We start from the raw sequence: 14,436 nt of genomic DNA, 5'->3' as shown, positions 1-14,436 counted from the left end.
CTATGTCAAGAGACTGCAAATTGATTGCCTCCATAGCTGATAACCATTTGTAGGAGACGGGGGAAAAGCGGGTGTATCATCGATCTGCGACGCTTTCATTGCCAGAGTTTCATGCTAACAAAAATCACAACATAATTACTTCTAGCCGATCTTTTTAGAAGCTAGGGAGGACATGCTCACTGAGACTTATTACTGCATGTCGTGTGCAAAATGTTTTGTAAAAGTCCCATTTCGCCTTGCACCTGGCGATTTAGGTCTATTTATGACCGTGGTGATGGTATCTAAGTAGTACCTGCTCGGTTGAGCCGAGAGAACAAGTTTGTGTCGGCGTATAATGCTACTGCTGATCCATGCGGTGTCACTTATAAAACGGCGCACAGCTACCTGTCACCAGTGCAAGTGTCGGTTTCAAAACAAGCTTTACTCGGAAATCTCGTTAAGGCATGTCTGCGGCTTCTACGGATAGAAAATCCCTCCGGTAATCCCCTTTCACAACGAGAGCCACCTTCCAGAACAGACGCGAATGAGTGCTGTGTCGTGAAGTTTGCCACCCAACATAGGCAGATATGTATCTCCTATCAACCGATCCCTTCTTTTAGCAAAATTTTTCCCACAAACTTGTTTTTTTTTCTGCTGTTAGATTCAGTTCCTCCTCATTAGTTATTGAACATAGCCATTTAATCTTTAGCATTCTTTTGTCCCACCTGATTTCAACAGTTCCTATCCAAACCGCCTATCGTCCACGTTTCACTTTCGTGCAAGGCTACTCTTCAGATAAATACCTTCAGAAAAGACTTCCTAACCATAAAACTTAACGTTCATTTTATCCTCTTCAGAATTTTTTTATTGCTGTTGCCAGCATGCATTTTATATCTGCTCTACTTCGGTCTTCATCAGTTATTTTTCTGTCCAAGTAGCAAAATTCTTTTACTTTTAGTGTCTCACTTTCTAATCAAGTCCCCCCTGGCATCGCCTGATTTAATTCGACCACATTCCAATGAAGATGTTTTACTTTCATTGATGTACATCTTACGATTTATTTTCCAGACACCATTAGTCTGTTAAATTGTTTTCAAATCCTTTGGCGTCTCTTACAGAATTACGATGACATTGGCGATCTTCTAAGTCTTAATTTCTTCTCCAGTAGCTATAATTCCCTTTCCTGTAATGGTTACTCATTATACAGGTAGAACAACATGGACCACTGCTTCTCTCTCATGTTTTACAACCCTAAATGCAGTTTCGTTTGTGTACAAGCTGTAAACAACCTTTCGTTCCCTGTATTTTATCCTACTACTTTCAAAATTTCAAAGGCAGTAGTCCAATCTACATTGTCAAAAGCTTTCTATAAAGCTACAAATGGCATGATAGCAGGTACGCTATTATTCAAGTGGTCTTGTTAGTTAAACCTTTGGGTCAGTATTGCTGTCTTTTTTCGTACATTACCTCCGAATCGAAATTTTCTTCACCAACATCGACTTCTACCAGTTTTTCCCATTCTTGTGTAAATAATTCTTGTCAGTATGACTTGTTAAACCGATGAATCAGAAGTATCGTCACCTGTCAGTATCTGCCTTCTTTGTAATTGAAATTAGCCTCATCATTACCCCTCCTCGCTCTCCTCCCCTGCGTACAGATCACCTCCATCCCCCTTTCCTAAGCCATTTCTGTAAGAGGGGGAGAGAAAGTTTGTCGGTAACTCCGTATAGGCGTTGATTTCTGTAATTTTGGTGTCGACGTCATCGCGCGCAGTAAGAATATACACAGTGTTGTTGCATTTTGTTAGAAGTCTTACATGTTTATTTTGGGCCGTGTTCCTGCCCTAACGTCAATTAGGAGGACAGTAATAAGTAGTTTCGCCAAAGAAGTGTCATATGTTACCAGCGGAATTGGGAGTTCACGTGTTTTGAGAGATACAGTCAACAAACCACGTGAGAGACTCCTAGGAAGCCCACAGAAATTATTACTTACAGCGTCAGTAACTAGATCAGCAACCTAACCACTGAGATTAACTCATTGTGGAAACTGTGATAAAGCTTTCCGCGATGCACAGCGTCTATCCTGTGCCGTCTCCTGCTGCAGCTTGTTGAGCATTCCCGTGGCAATTTCACGCTGGGAGCTCGTCTTTCACTCCTCACCAACTCGTTCTGTTAATCCAGCGTGGTAAGGTTTTTGGACTGACGAACGGTAATCAAGAATTGTCGAACGAGGATTTCGTAAGTGACGTCTTTTACACATCAGTGACTGAGGCTGACATCTGCCTTTCTCACGGCTAGGTGTGTGTGCTAGTTCCACTTTAAATACCCGCGGAGAAAAACTGCTTGATCGAGACCGAAGTTTCGCGCAACGAAACCCTTGCACCAAAACATTTTCGATTTACTTGTCACATCAAATATTGGTAGTATCTGTAGCTTTCGATAAAATCATCCGTTAGCTTCGTCAGCCACAAATGACTATTCTGCTTACCATTTGTAGCCCATAGAAGCCTTGCGATTTTTCAGCGTGCATGATCATTACGTCATGCTACGAAATATTATCTCCATGTCTGCACTGGTGGCGCCAGGGCTGTCGTGAGAACGCATACAATTCAGTCTATTTGTCTACCATCCGAAACAATAGCTATAGATTTCGAGATATAAAGTTGACGCTTTCCAAGAGACCAAAACTCGAAAACCCTTAACAGTCACTTCGGTCTACCCATTACGCTTCTGCGGTGCTATGTCTAGCAAAGTAGATAGGACTCTGAGTGGAAGATGCATAAAGAACGGTTTGCCTACCACCAAAGGAGATAAAGAAGGTGGTTCGGCCGGGTAAGGGCAGTTCGTTCTTCGGGTCCCTGGAATGTGTGTGTGTCTTCGGAGTGAGGAAGCAACTACATTGATACGTCTGTCCGTACCGTTACCGGCTAGTGTTCAAACACCAAAGGTATGTTAGAAATCGAGATCAGCAGTTGCTGAACAAAATCTCACTAGAAAACACAGACGAAGTATGGAGGAACTAAAATCTTGTCCCACTCTTCTACGTGTTCCATTCGTATTATTAAAGAGGCAGTGGAAATTGGATGTGCGAGATCAATTTCAATCGAGACATCGGCTGTAATCTTACGGCCCCCGTACACGACAAACAGTTTGTCACACTTTACGAAGTTTTTCAAATATTTGATCTTTTACGGCGCTGCGTGACGTTTTTGTCAAACATAAGCCTGTTGGACGTGTTTGAGAGAAATTTGACTGACGCAGATTTGACAAGATGGCGGTTAAACGTTGTTTGTGTTGACGTTCCGCCTCATATGTTTACTGAAAAAAGTTTTATAGCAATTCATCTCATCTGTCGTGAGTTTCCACAACTCTGGAAACTACGACCAAGCATTCAAAGAAATAGGACTGGCAATTACTAAAATGGTAGCGGTTTTCCAACTTCCCCAGTCATAGGTTACACAGAAACAGGTTGACAAAAAAATTTGTTTTCTGTGAACTACCTACAAGTGGTAGCTGAATAAGGTAAAAAAAAATCTAAGGTCGTCCTGCGGGCTTACAAATGGAAAACGTGATGAGTGGCTCTCAACTACGTACCCTCTGATTCAGAGTTGAAATATTAACGGTTTCGGCTGGTTTCAATGTCTAGGGGCTGGGACACGTAGTTGCCGCATTACAGAATACTGCTGGGTCTACAGTATACAATATGAATATACACATGAATCGAATGGTCGAAGGTTCCTAACACTCGGCAATTGCGAATTTTGAATGCAACATAGAAATTTATTAATTAAAGATTGCAATTAAATAAAATCTGCAGGTACTATTTTTAACGACTATAAATGATGAGTACGATGGCAGAAGTACCTTTAAGAAAGCCGTTTATTACCGCAAAACACTTATTGGTGTCTATGGTCCAGCAAAAATAAAATATAAGTTGAATAACAGGGGAACAATAGATTCCTACTTCACGTAATTAGTTACGAACACCAACATACCTCGCGAGATATTCACTTCTAAACGCATACTACGTCTTCACTGCAGAAGCCACATAAGTCACACAAGTGCACAAGTCGGCACTACGAAATATTTCTATTTTCCGCGACCACGCGCAAAGTGCCCCACTCTCCAGTATTGGCAATAAATCGATATGCAACGTTTATTTTAACTACTGTATATAAAAAGACATAAGTTCGATTATGGGAAGATTTGTAGAGAAAATGCGAGCTTTGTTGACATAGTTCGTTCGACATGGGAAAATGAATGAAAGAAGTTTTATTTGCTAACGGAAATTTGAGTGCGCCATGCGTTCGACATGTATTTTGTAATAAAACTGCTAAAAAAACAATTATTCTCCTTTGTAAAGAAATACGTATGTAACTGAAACTACGAACCACTTATTAACTTACTCTTATTTAATCTTTTTCCAGATTCCAACTTCATCATTGAAACTCGTGTTAAATCGAACTCTCATTTATTCGTAAGTTTTGTTAGGTCTATTGAGCTCCGAATCATAAACAGTCGACTGTACGCCAATCCAGACCTCTGTGTGTGCCTGCAGCGATGCGAGTTAGTGTTGGTCTTGCGTGTTCTGGCCCGACCATTGCGAGCGTGTGGCACAAAGAACCCGAATCATAAAGAAACAAAGTGGCGCGGGAAGACATTTGAATTACATCACACAAGGCCAGATCCTCGACGGAGTAGAGCTCTCTGTCTATAATCAGCAATCAGTGTGTGGCAGGAGGTATTTCGTATTCCTGTTAGCGATTTCCCGTCCCAAGCAAGGAAATAAAATACATGTCTAGATGGTTATAGCAAAGCGACTCAGGATTTAAGAAAAAGCGTTCATGTAAGATACCGAACAATACACGCTTTAGAAGGGTATGGCGACAGCAAAATGAGTCTTTTCAATATGTAAATTACAAAGAACAAATTTATAGCGCAAAATGAAACGTACCAAGAGAGAAACTGAAACCCAGAAAAGGTTACAGCAAGAGAGAAACTCGCCTGTGTACAAACACTCGCCATTTGAGGAAAATACGCGCGTTCTGTCATATTCTAACCTCCCTGGACCAAAGCACCACTTTGCGCACGCATTACGAACAAAGCTCGACCGCTGAACCTGTCTTACCCAAGCCCCTACACCACGTAGTGGAGAGGTTTCCAAATACAAGCAGCTAACCGCTGCCATTTACGGCGACCAATTAGTTTAACAATTTTTACTAAATAATCAAATCTGTCTTTAACTTATTCTTAAATGAATCTAGTTTCTTGTTTTTTGTTTTAGGCCTCCATCAAAAGAGGGGAAGTTACACAGACACCTGTCAAGAATGTAAGGGCCCTATCTGATAAGTAGTGATCATGCTATCAGATAGTTGCATGAAGTTTAAGAAGTAACCGATAGAAAGATTATTTTATGATCTCCTAAGTTTTCTTGTTTAATGTGTCTTGACGCGACATCTGGGTCTCTCTCGTGGTCTTTTCACAGTCATTAACCTATTTTTGTCTGGCACAGTTTTGTGTGCTTACTTTTCTCGATTTTGTTTTTCCTGCTGTTTGCTTGAAATTGAGTGATTGTGATCTCCTTATGAACGTCGTCTGCGTCTCTTAAGTCATTGTTTCATCAGATATATGACTTACTTTACTAAGTACAAACACAACGTTGCCCTTAAAATTGTACCTCTCCTCCTATTCAGTTTGGGAACGCTACAGTAAGGCTAGAGAGCGGTGTAGTTATATTTACTAAGTCTATGGTCTTACGTAGGTCAGAACAACAAAGTGATTGACATTTAAGACACAGAAAGGGACGATGATGTCGGTTCGCGGTTACCTGCAGTACAGTGTGGCCGCGGCAGCATTAGTTGTGAAAATTTTGTTACCACTTTCCTGCCTCTATTTTCTGTTAGCCTGTTGCACTGAAATAATAATAGCCTTATATTTTTTCTGCGAAAACGCGCCATTAGCTGCAGATATTCTTTTGCCTATTATAATAAAAATCAGCGTGAATAAACAAAGAAAATGTTGAAAACGAATCACAACAGTTGTGGTAACTATCGCCCGCAGAGCGATGTGACAAGGGCGAACAAAACAGAGGGCGCAACCAGGTATGTTCAGTGGTACGTTGTTGCTATGGAAGCTGTTTCGTAACTTCATTATTCTGACCCTGATGTGGTGTCCCCCTGCAGCCAGTACCAGTGACTTTAGAATTAAGTGAACCTGACGAAATATCTCCCCTACAATATCTCTGGCTAATAATGGAGGGCAGCGCTGGGTCGCCGCTTGGTGTATGGCGCCTTGTCACGGTCCGCGCGGCTCCTCCCGTCCGTGGTTCGAGCCCTGCCTCGGGAATGATGTGTGTGTTGACATAAGTTGAAGTCAGATTAAGTAGTGTGTAAACTTAGGGATCGACGACCTCAGCAGGTCCGTCCCATAAGATCTTACCACAAATTTACAAAATTTATAATGGAGGTAATGGCAACGGCCTTGCCGCAGTGGATACACCGGTTCCCGTGAGATCACCGAAGTTAAGCGCTGTCGGGCGTGGCCGGCACTTGGATGGGTGACCATCCAGGCCACCATGCGCTGTTGCCATTTTTCGGGGTGCACACAGCCTCGTGATGTCAATTGAGGACCTACTCGACCGAATAGTAGCGGCTTCGGTCAAGAATACCATCATTACGACCGGGAGAGCGGTGTGCTGACCCCACACCCCTCCTATCCACATCCTCCACCGAGGATGACACGGCGGTCTGATGCTTCCGGTAGGCCACTCGTGGCCTGAAGACGGAGTGCTTTTATAATGGAGGGAATGTAAATGTTTATTTCGTCGCCGGTATTCAAGCGTGAAAACATAGCATTTCTGCCAGGTGATGGTCTACTTTGTTCTGTACCTGCCAGGGAATTCGCTACCTTTTTTCTGGTATCGTCCGACCACAGAATTACGGTTTGGTAGTGGAGCAGGTGGCACCGCCACGACAGGTAGCAGATCGCTGGTTGTTCCGGGTGGCTGGCGTCACACACTCACTCCTCGCTAATTATACCCTCTCTGATCCCCACCACACCACACCAGCCCAAGACAACCGGTTTGGCGGCGCCGTTTTTTGCGCGCGCGCACACACACGTGCACACAGTAATGTCTCACGTACTTCGAAGCTCAAACTCCAACAACGGCACGATGACTTCCCAGCCATCTCGGCAACAACGACGGCTCCACTAAACCGGTTTTTCGAACTTATTTCGCCAAAGAAATTCCAGTTAAATAATCCAGATTCGAATCGAGAATACCTGATAACATGAGTAAGTTAAATTTATGTACGCTTCGTGTAGCGATTTCCGGTACGTAGTAACAGCAAGTCTTCCGCTCCGATTTGTGTACCTATACTGTTCCTTTAGGAGTATGCAGTTGAAATAGCTTAATTTTTTAGCAAACATATGCAACCGCTCGCTAGATGGAAATTCCTTACCTGAGATCTGGAACGCTGTTCTGGCCACCCAGTGCACAAGAAATGAAATACCAGTAATCTTATTGAATTACAGACCCATATCATTTACATTAATTTTCAGTAGAATTTTAGACATATACTGTGTTCCAAAATTATGAAGTTCTTCGAAGATAACTATCTATTGACACACAGCCAAAGCAGATTCGGAAAAATATCGTTTTTCTGAAACACCACTATCTCTTTATTCGCACGGCCATAATGAGTTCTATTGACGGGGGATCTCAAGCCGATTCATATTTATTAGATTTTCACAAGACTTTCGACACGTTTCCTGACAAGCGGCTTCTAATCAAATTGTATGCCTCGTCAGCTGTGCGGTTGGATTTGTGATTTCATGTCAAAAAAGTCACACTCCTTGGTAACTGAGGGAAAGTCATTTAGTGAAACCGAACTGATACCTGACATTCCCCCAGAAATATCATGGAACCCAAACTTTTAGTATACCTGGGCCGCAGTAGAAGAAAACGTGTATTTTTGCGCCACATATTATACAGGGCTATTCAAAAAAGAACAGATTTCAAACGTTGAAAGTTTCCAAACTACAAAAGATAGAAACATAAGTCCAACGTTCCTGCAAAGACAAAAGTTCAAATTTGTATACGTTTTATCTTAGCACCATGGGTTACACGAACAAATATCAAAACGGTGGCTAGTTTCCTGCCACACACGAAGCAGCTAGTCTCTCGTTATCGTCGCATTTTTGAAGCTGTGATTTCTAGTGTGGCAGCAAAAGAACCACGGTTTTGATATTTGTCGTTTAACACATGGTTCACACATTGAATGCATTAAAATTTGAGCTTTCCTCCTTGCAAGAACGTCGGAACTGTGTTTCTATCCTTTGTGGTGTGGAACCAATAAATGTTTGAAATTTGTTCCTTCTTTTTGAATAGCCCTGTATGCTTAACGCTACTAGCTACAACCGCTGAGAAAGAGCATGGGATGGACCAGTGAGAGAATACTGTGGTTTGGCGAGACTTTCAGTTTGAAAATATTCAGTTTATCGTATCTTCACATAACCTGATAGTTGTTCATCATTTACTGGCCCGAAATATTATGTTTAGAATAATAAGTGATCTTCACACATACGGAGACGTCCTGGGTGCTATGTACCTTAAATTTACTATGTTCGGTGGTCAGTTCGAACTTGAAAGACTCGCAAATTCCTGGTGCTCTGTTCATACACAGCATCATAGATCACAAAGCCCTTTGTGGGGAAGACTCATATTTATTGTCTGCAATTCTTGACATGGCGCCTCTAACCGCGTGGCCACTCCGTGCGGCTGCTGTCTGGAAGTGAAAGTTGGACTCTTGGGTAAATGGGAAAGAAATCGAATGAGGATGCTGAAATATGGATATGTCGGAAAATGACAAGAGGGAGGACGTGGAAGCGTAAGGGAAGTATAACCGAAGAGAGAACATTATTAACTCTTACTTGACACACTTCAGTAGAGTGAGGACGCTTGAACATTGGGGTGAATCGAACCCCAGCGACGACACTTGTAATAACTGAATATTTTTACTTGAAAATTTTATAACTTACCTATAGCCTACTTTTTGAAGTTGTATGGGCCGTATAACCAAAGAAGATTAATAAATTCAGATATCGGAAAAAATAAAAACTTTTGTTTCTTGTAAAACAGTTATAAGTTTTTTTTTATATTTTCATATAAATGACTAAAAATTTAACTGAGCTTACTCGAGGTACAGTATTAAAAATAGTATATTACTTAAACGTGTAAAAAAGATACTTATTCCGAGAAAGAGAACGGAGCAACATCGTGAGAAAATGAATATCCTGTTATAAAAAAGCGGAGTTATTATTGTTTAACATATTATTCATCTGAATTTGATTGGAAAATAGAAGAAACATGTTTCATAAAAATGAAATGAAAGATATTCAGTGAAACTTGCGTATATTTAACATACACATACAGTGTTCGTCCATTTCAAGCAGCGCCTCGCATATACGTAGAGTTCGCAGTTTAATCGTCATGTAATTATTTGACTAAAATATCATCTATCGTACAAAAAATTTAGACAAGGTAAAACATAGTATACTTACTTTTTGCTCTCTGATGCCAAAATGTACTTCAGATAAAATGCCTTTAAATTTCGCACATTCCATCTTGCTTGACACATTGGGATATAGGCAATCCCAGTCGACTGAAGACGGCTGTCGTAGAAGGACTGACGTTTCCATTGTGGCGCCACGGGCTGTAAGGATAGTGATGCTATCGAAGTTGTAGCAGATGGCGCCATAGACTCGATTTTCTCGGGTTAACATAATTAAAAACATAGAAAAGCAGGCTTTGGATGCTTAACATCCCTGTATATCAAATAAGGGTTAAAGGAAATGGGAAAGAAAAAAAAAATATATTGGACATGCCATGAGCCAGAAGAGGTTCATCAGCAATGCTCTTGAAGGGAAAGTGCTTGGAAAGAAATAAAGAGGACGACCGAGGATGAAGTACACACATGAAAAAATAGTTTTGCATGATCTCGGTTCCGAGAGTTCCGGAACCTGTACAGAAAATTGGAATAAAGATCTACATAAACATTGATTCCGCCGTTTTTATTGCTCATTAAAACCACACATTGCATGTTGTATCACCATACAGTGAGACCTTCAGAGGTGGTGATCCAGATTGCTGTACACACCGGTACCTCTAATACCCAGTAGCACGTTCTCTTGCATTGATGCATGCCTGTATTCGTCGTGGCATACAATCCACAAGTTCATCAAGGCACTGTTGGTCCAGATTGTCCCACTCCTCAACGGCAGTTCGGTGTAGATCCCTCAGAGTGGTTGGTGGGTCATGTCGTCCATAAACAGCCCTTTTCAATCTATCCCAGGCATGTTCGATAAGATTAATGTCTGGCCACTCTAGTAGAGCGATGTCGTTATCCTGAATGAAGTCATTCACAAGATGTGCACGATGGGGGCGCGAATTGTCGTCCACGAAGACGAATGCCTCGCCAATATGCTGCTGATATGATTGCTCTATCAGTCGGAGGATAGCATTCATGTATCGAACAGCCGTTACGGCGCCTTCCGTGACCACCAGCGGCGTACGTCGGCCCCATGTAATGCCACCGCAAAACAGTAGGGAACCTCCACCTTGTGGGACTCGCTGGACAGTGTGTCTAAGGCGTTCAACCTGACCGGGTTGCCTCCAAACCCGTCTCCGACGATTGTCTGGTTGAAGGCCTAAGCGAGACTCATCGGTGAAGAGAACGTGATGCCAGTCCTGAGTGGTGCATTCGTCATGTTGTTCTGCCCATCTGTTCCGCGCTGGATGGTGTCGTAGTTGCATAGGGGAACCTCGCCATGGAAGTGAAGTTGCGCATCATGCAGCGTATTGCGCAAAGTTTCAGTCGTAACACGACGTCCTGTGGGTGCACTAAAAGCATTATTCAGCACGGTGGCGTTACTGTCAGGGTTCCTCCGACCCCTAATCCGTAGGTAGCGGTCATCCGCTGAAGTAGTAGCCTTTGGGCGGCCTGAGCGAGGCGTGTCATGTACAGTTCCTGTCTCTCTGTATCTCCTCCATGTTCGAACAACATCGCTTTGGCTCACTCCGAGACGCCTGGACACTTTCCTTGTTGAGAGCCGTTCCTGGCACAGAGTAGCAACTCGGACGCGATCGAACCGCGGTATTGACCGTCTAGGCGTAGTTGAACTACAGACGAGCCGTGTAGCTCCTTCTTGATGGAATGACTGGAACTGATCAGCTGTCCGCCCCTCCGTCTAATAGGTGCTCATGCATGTTTGTGTGGCATCTCTGAATAGTCAAAAGGGACTGTGATACAATAGCCACAGTCGACGGCTATCTTCAGCAGTTCTGGGAGCCGGGGTGATGCTAAACCTTGTTTTTAATGTGTGTATTTGTAAGTCATCGAGAGGAGGACAGGATGTGACAGTTGTGTGGAACACAGTGACAGAAGAGTGGTTGCGTCGACAAGGACATAAACAGTAATAAGCCCTTCTCTTAATAACACACAGTACATCGGATTAGTTCACGTCGAGATTTAGTTGCTAGCCCTTTCAATAAACGTCAATTTTGTGGTTATTTCCCGCATTTCACGTTAATTTCCTTGTACTGCGATTTCCATACGTTGTATAACATGCCCCGAATACAGTGTCACGTTAATTTCCTTGTACTGCGATTTCCATACGTTGTATAACATGCCCCGAATACAGTGTCACGGTACTTCTTAGATCAGTTAGCGATGAAACCGAGCATGGCGTAAGTCCGTTTTAGGCGGCAGGTCAAGTTAGACCTCGTATATAAATGTGTATGTCGGCTGGTAACGTTTGTCACGAGAGGAAGGAGTAATTTTCTTATCCAGTGGGCCAGAGACGGGGGCGTCGGTGGCACGCAGACACGACTTCCGGCAGAGTGCGGGGAGCGGGCGCAGAGCTTGTCACCGAATTCCCGGCAGGCCATTGATCCGGCCATCGGAGCGCGAAGCGCGTCCAGCGGAGCGTGGCGGCGCGCGCGGCTGCGTGGCGAGTGCGTGGGCGATACGGGAGCCGCACCAGATAGGAGGGCGCCGCTTCACGGGGCGCGCGCACTTCCTAACGCTGTACGGCGTGTCCAGCACACGACTCGTTGGTTCTGCAGCTAAATAGCTGTCAGAACTTATTACGGAAGCTTTCCACATCTGATAAATTTGAGGTCAGTAAAAAATTAAATTCTGAGCCCCCATTGAGCTGACGCCACATATCCGATTTGTGGATTTGATTAACTGACCTGGCTGCAGTCCATTCCAGGAAGTTTTTGATCCAGGGTTCACTTACAAGGGGAAGGCCTCAGACACGGCCAACCGATTCAGCTCAAGTTTGGCAGGTCGCTTTTGTACAGCCTAAAACGAAGGACTCTAAGATATTTTGGGTCATCACCCCCCCCCCCCCCCCCCCGAAATTTTGAGAAAATCGCCCCTAAAGGTTATGACGAGCAATCGACTCCAAATTTGCGGGATCGATAGATAATTGTAAATAAAGCATTTTGCATCATCAGGTATAGGGTCCCAAAATGCATACTTTTCCAGAAATCGAGGTAAGAAACTATTACAACTGCCGCTTCTGTACACACATGGTAAACGCTTTCCGCCGACATCACCGATAGCGCAACGGCCAAGGTAACTGGCTGGGACTTGGAGAACCCGGGTTCGAATCTCGGAGAAACGTATCGAATGTTGTTCTTTTTGCTTGTATTTTTCCATATCTCAATTAATAGGGATAGGAGGGTTAATAAGGTAAGTATTATTATCATTCCTTATTGATTTACGACCTCATAACCACTGAGATGCGTGACGTTTAAATTTATTACTTCTTTACTACTAGCTCTATTTGCAACACATTTCGCAGACAGTATCCACACATGCCACTGAATGCAACAACAGAAATATGTGATTCTACGACACATAGCTTGAGATATAACGTCATAAATACTGAGATGCGTATTTCTTTGTACGGCTGTTTCATAATTTCAAAGACGTTTTCACGAGTACACGGGAATGAAATTTTATAGATATTACTCTACAAACGCAGTTAATTTTTTACCTTCATTTCTAATAGAAAAATGGCGAAGTGAATACTCGGGCATTGGCGAGTGTGTCTGCTAGTGAATAAATAAAAGTAATCCCTTATTTCAAGTTTTCTGCTGTAGACAATTATTCGTTAAGCGAAATATTTCCCAGCTACACCCTTTGTGTGTGCATGTTTTAAGAATCGGATGTTACAAATATGGCACACTGTACACACTCTTTATCTCGAAAGTTCCTGGAATAGTTAAAGGTAAACCGTGCATGGGCTGGACGTAAGTATTTATTCTGCAATTGTCTAAATAATCATTCCTTCTGTCAGTGCAGACTTTTTTTGAGAAGTGCATGGGACTGAATTAGAGAAGCCTTTGCGTAGTGTGTGCTTCGCTGCCTTTCGAATGTGAACTGCAGTATATTGGGTTCCCACCAAAAGAAGCTCCAATATGGGGAAACACCTAAGTAAGTCCAACGGTGTCAAATCGATGCTCGTGTGTTCCTTCGGCAACTCTCCATCGCTAGTCAAAGCATGCTCCAGAGCGGTGTCATGATGTAGAAGAAAAACAGCACTAATTTCTGTAAAAATCAGTTCGTTACCCGTGGGTAATTGTGGAGAAGGCACTTTCCCAAGCTTTTGTAGGACTTTAAGTAACAATCTACGTATCGGACGAATACAGACAGACAGTTGTTGTGAGATAAATAATTACAGATCGTGTTTTACATTCTAAAGAATTAGAAGAAACTTTGCAAGTCCTGACCACTTTTTGGCTGAGGTAATATTTTCCTAAGCGTAGATCTAGTTCATCGTCCCTCCGTTGCAGCCCATTTGTGCATAAGGTAAAAGTGCGTTGCACCGATCTTCAGAAGGCGTCGGCTAACGAGTGGAAGCCTAAACGCGTCAGTGGCGCGCACTCGCCAAAGCCCGGTGTCTGCGGCGGCCACCTGTTGCTGGCCCGCTAGTTCGTTCACGGCACGTCAGATCGGCCCCGCTGCTCTGGCGCCACCTGCAAGTCTGCACGCGGCGACGCCAGCGCCTCTCAGCCGAGTTGACGGTGGCGTCTGTCAACAACACGCCCGCTGAGGCCCATTCTCAAATTCTTCGCTACAGAGTACGCTATGCGTTAGCAGTAGCGGATCATGCGGTTTCTCGTCAGCATTTTTCGTTATTGGCAGCACTGTATAGTGATCAGCAATAGTACTCGTAGTATTACTTTCAAGCTTGCCATCCCACGAGTATTTGCTAATTACATTGACCTCGTCAGATGAATTAGGTTTTCTCCGTGAATGTTTCAATGAGTCTGGAAACTGTGATTGATGAATTTTAAACTGATAATACATTGTTATTGTGGTGGACAGCGCGGGTTTCTGTGGACTGATCCACTCCTCGATACAGCAGTACGTTGTGGACACACTTT

General features: G+C 43.3%; 1 protein-coding gene and 1 pseudogene across 12 annotated transcripts in view; both read left to right on the top strand.

The window, feature by feature from the left end:
* Positions 1-14,436, top strand: part of LOC126284122 (afadin) — a 995,168-nt gene that overhangs the window by 280,960 nt on the left and 699,772 nt on the right. The gene's annotated exons all lie outside the window — the stretch shown is intronic.
* Positions 6,449-6,566, top strand: LOC126285677 (5S ribosomal RNA; annotated as a pseudogene).

The sequence above is a fragment of the Schistocerca gregaria genome, chromosome 8 (genome assembly GCF_023897955.1).
Source record: "Schistocerca gregaria isolate iqSchGreg1 chromosome 8, iqSchGreg1.2, whole genome shotgun sequence".
Lineage (NCBI taxonomy): Eukaryota > Metazoa > Arthropoda > Insecta > Orthoptera > Acrididae > Schistocerca > Schistocerca gregaria.
This window is presented reverse-complemented; position numbering and strand designations above follow the sequence as displayed.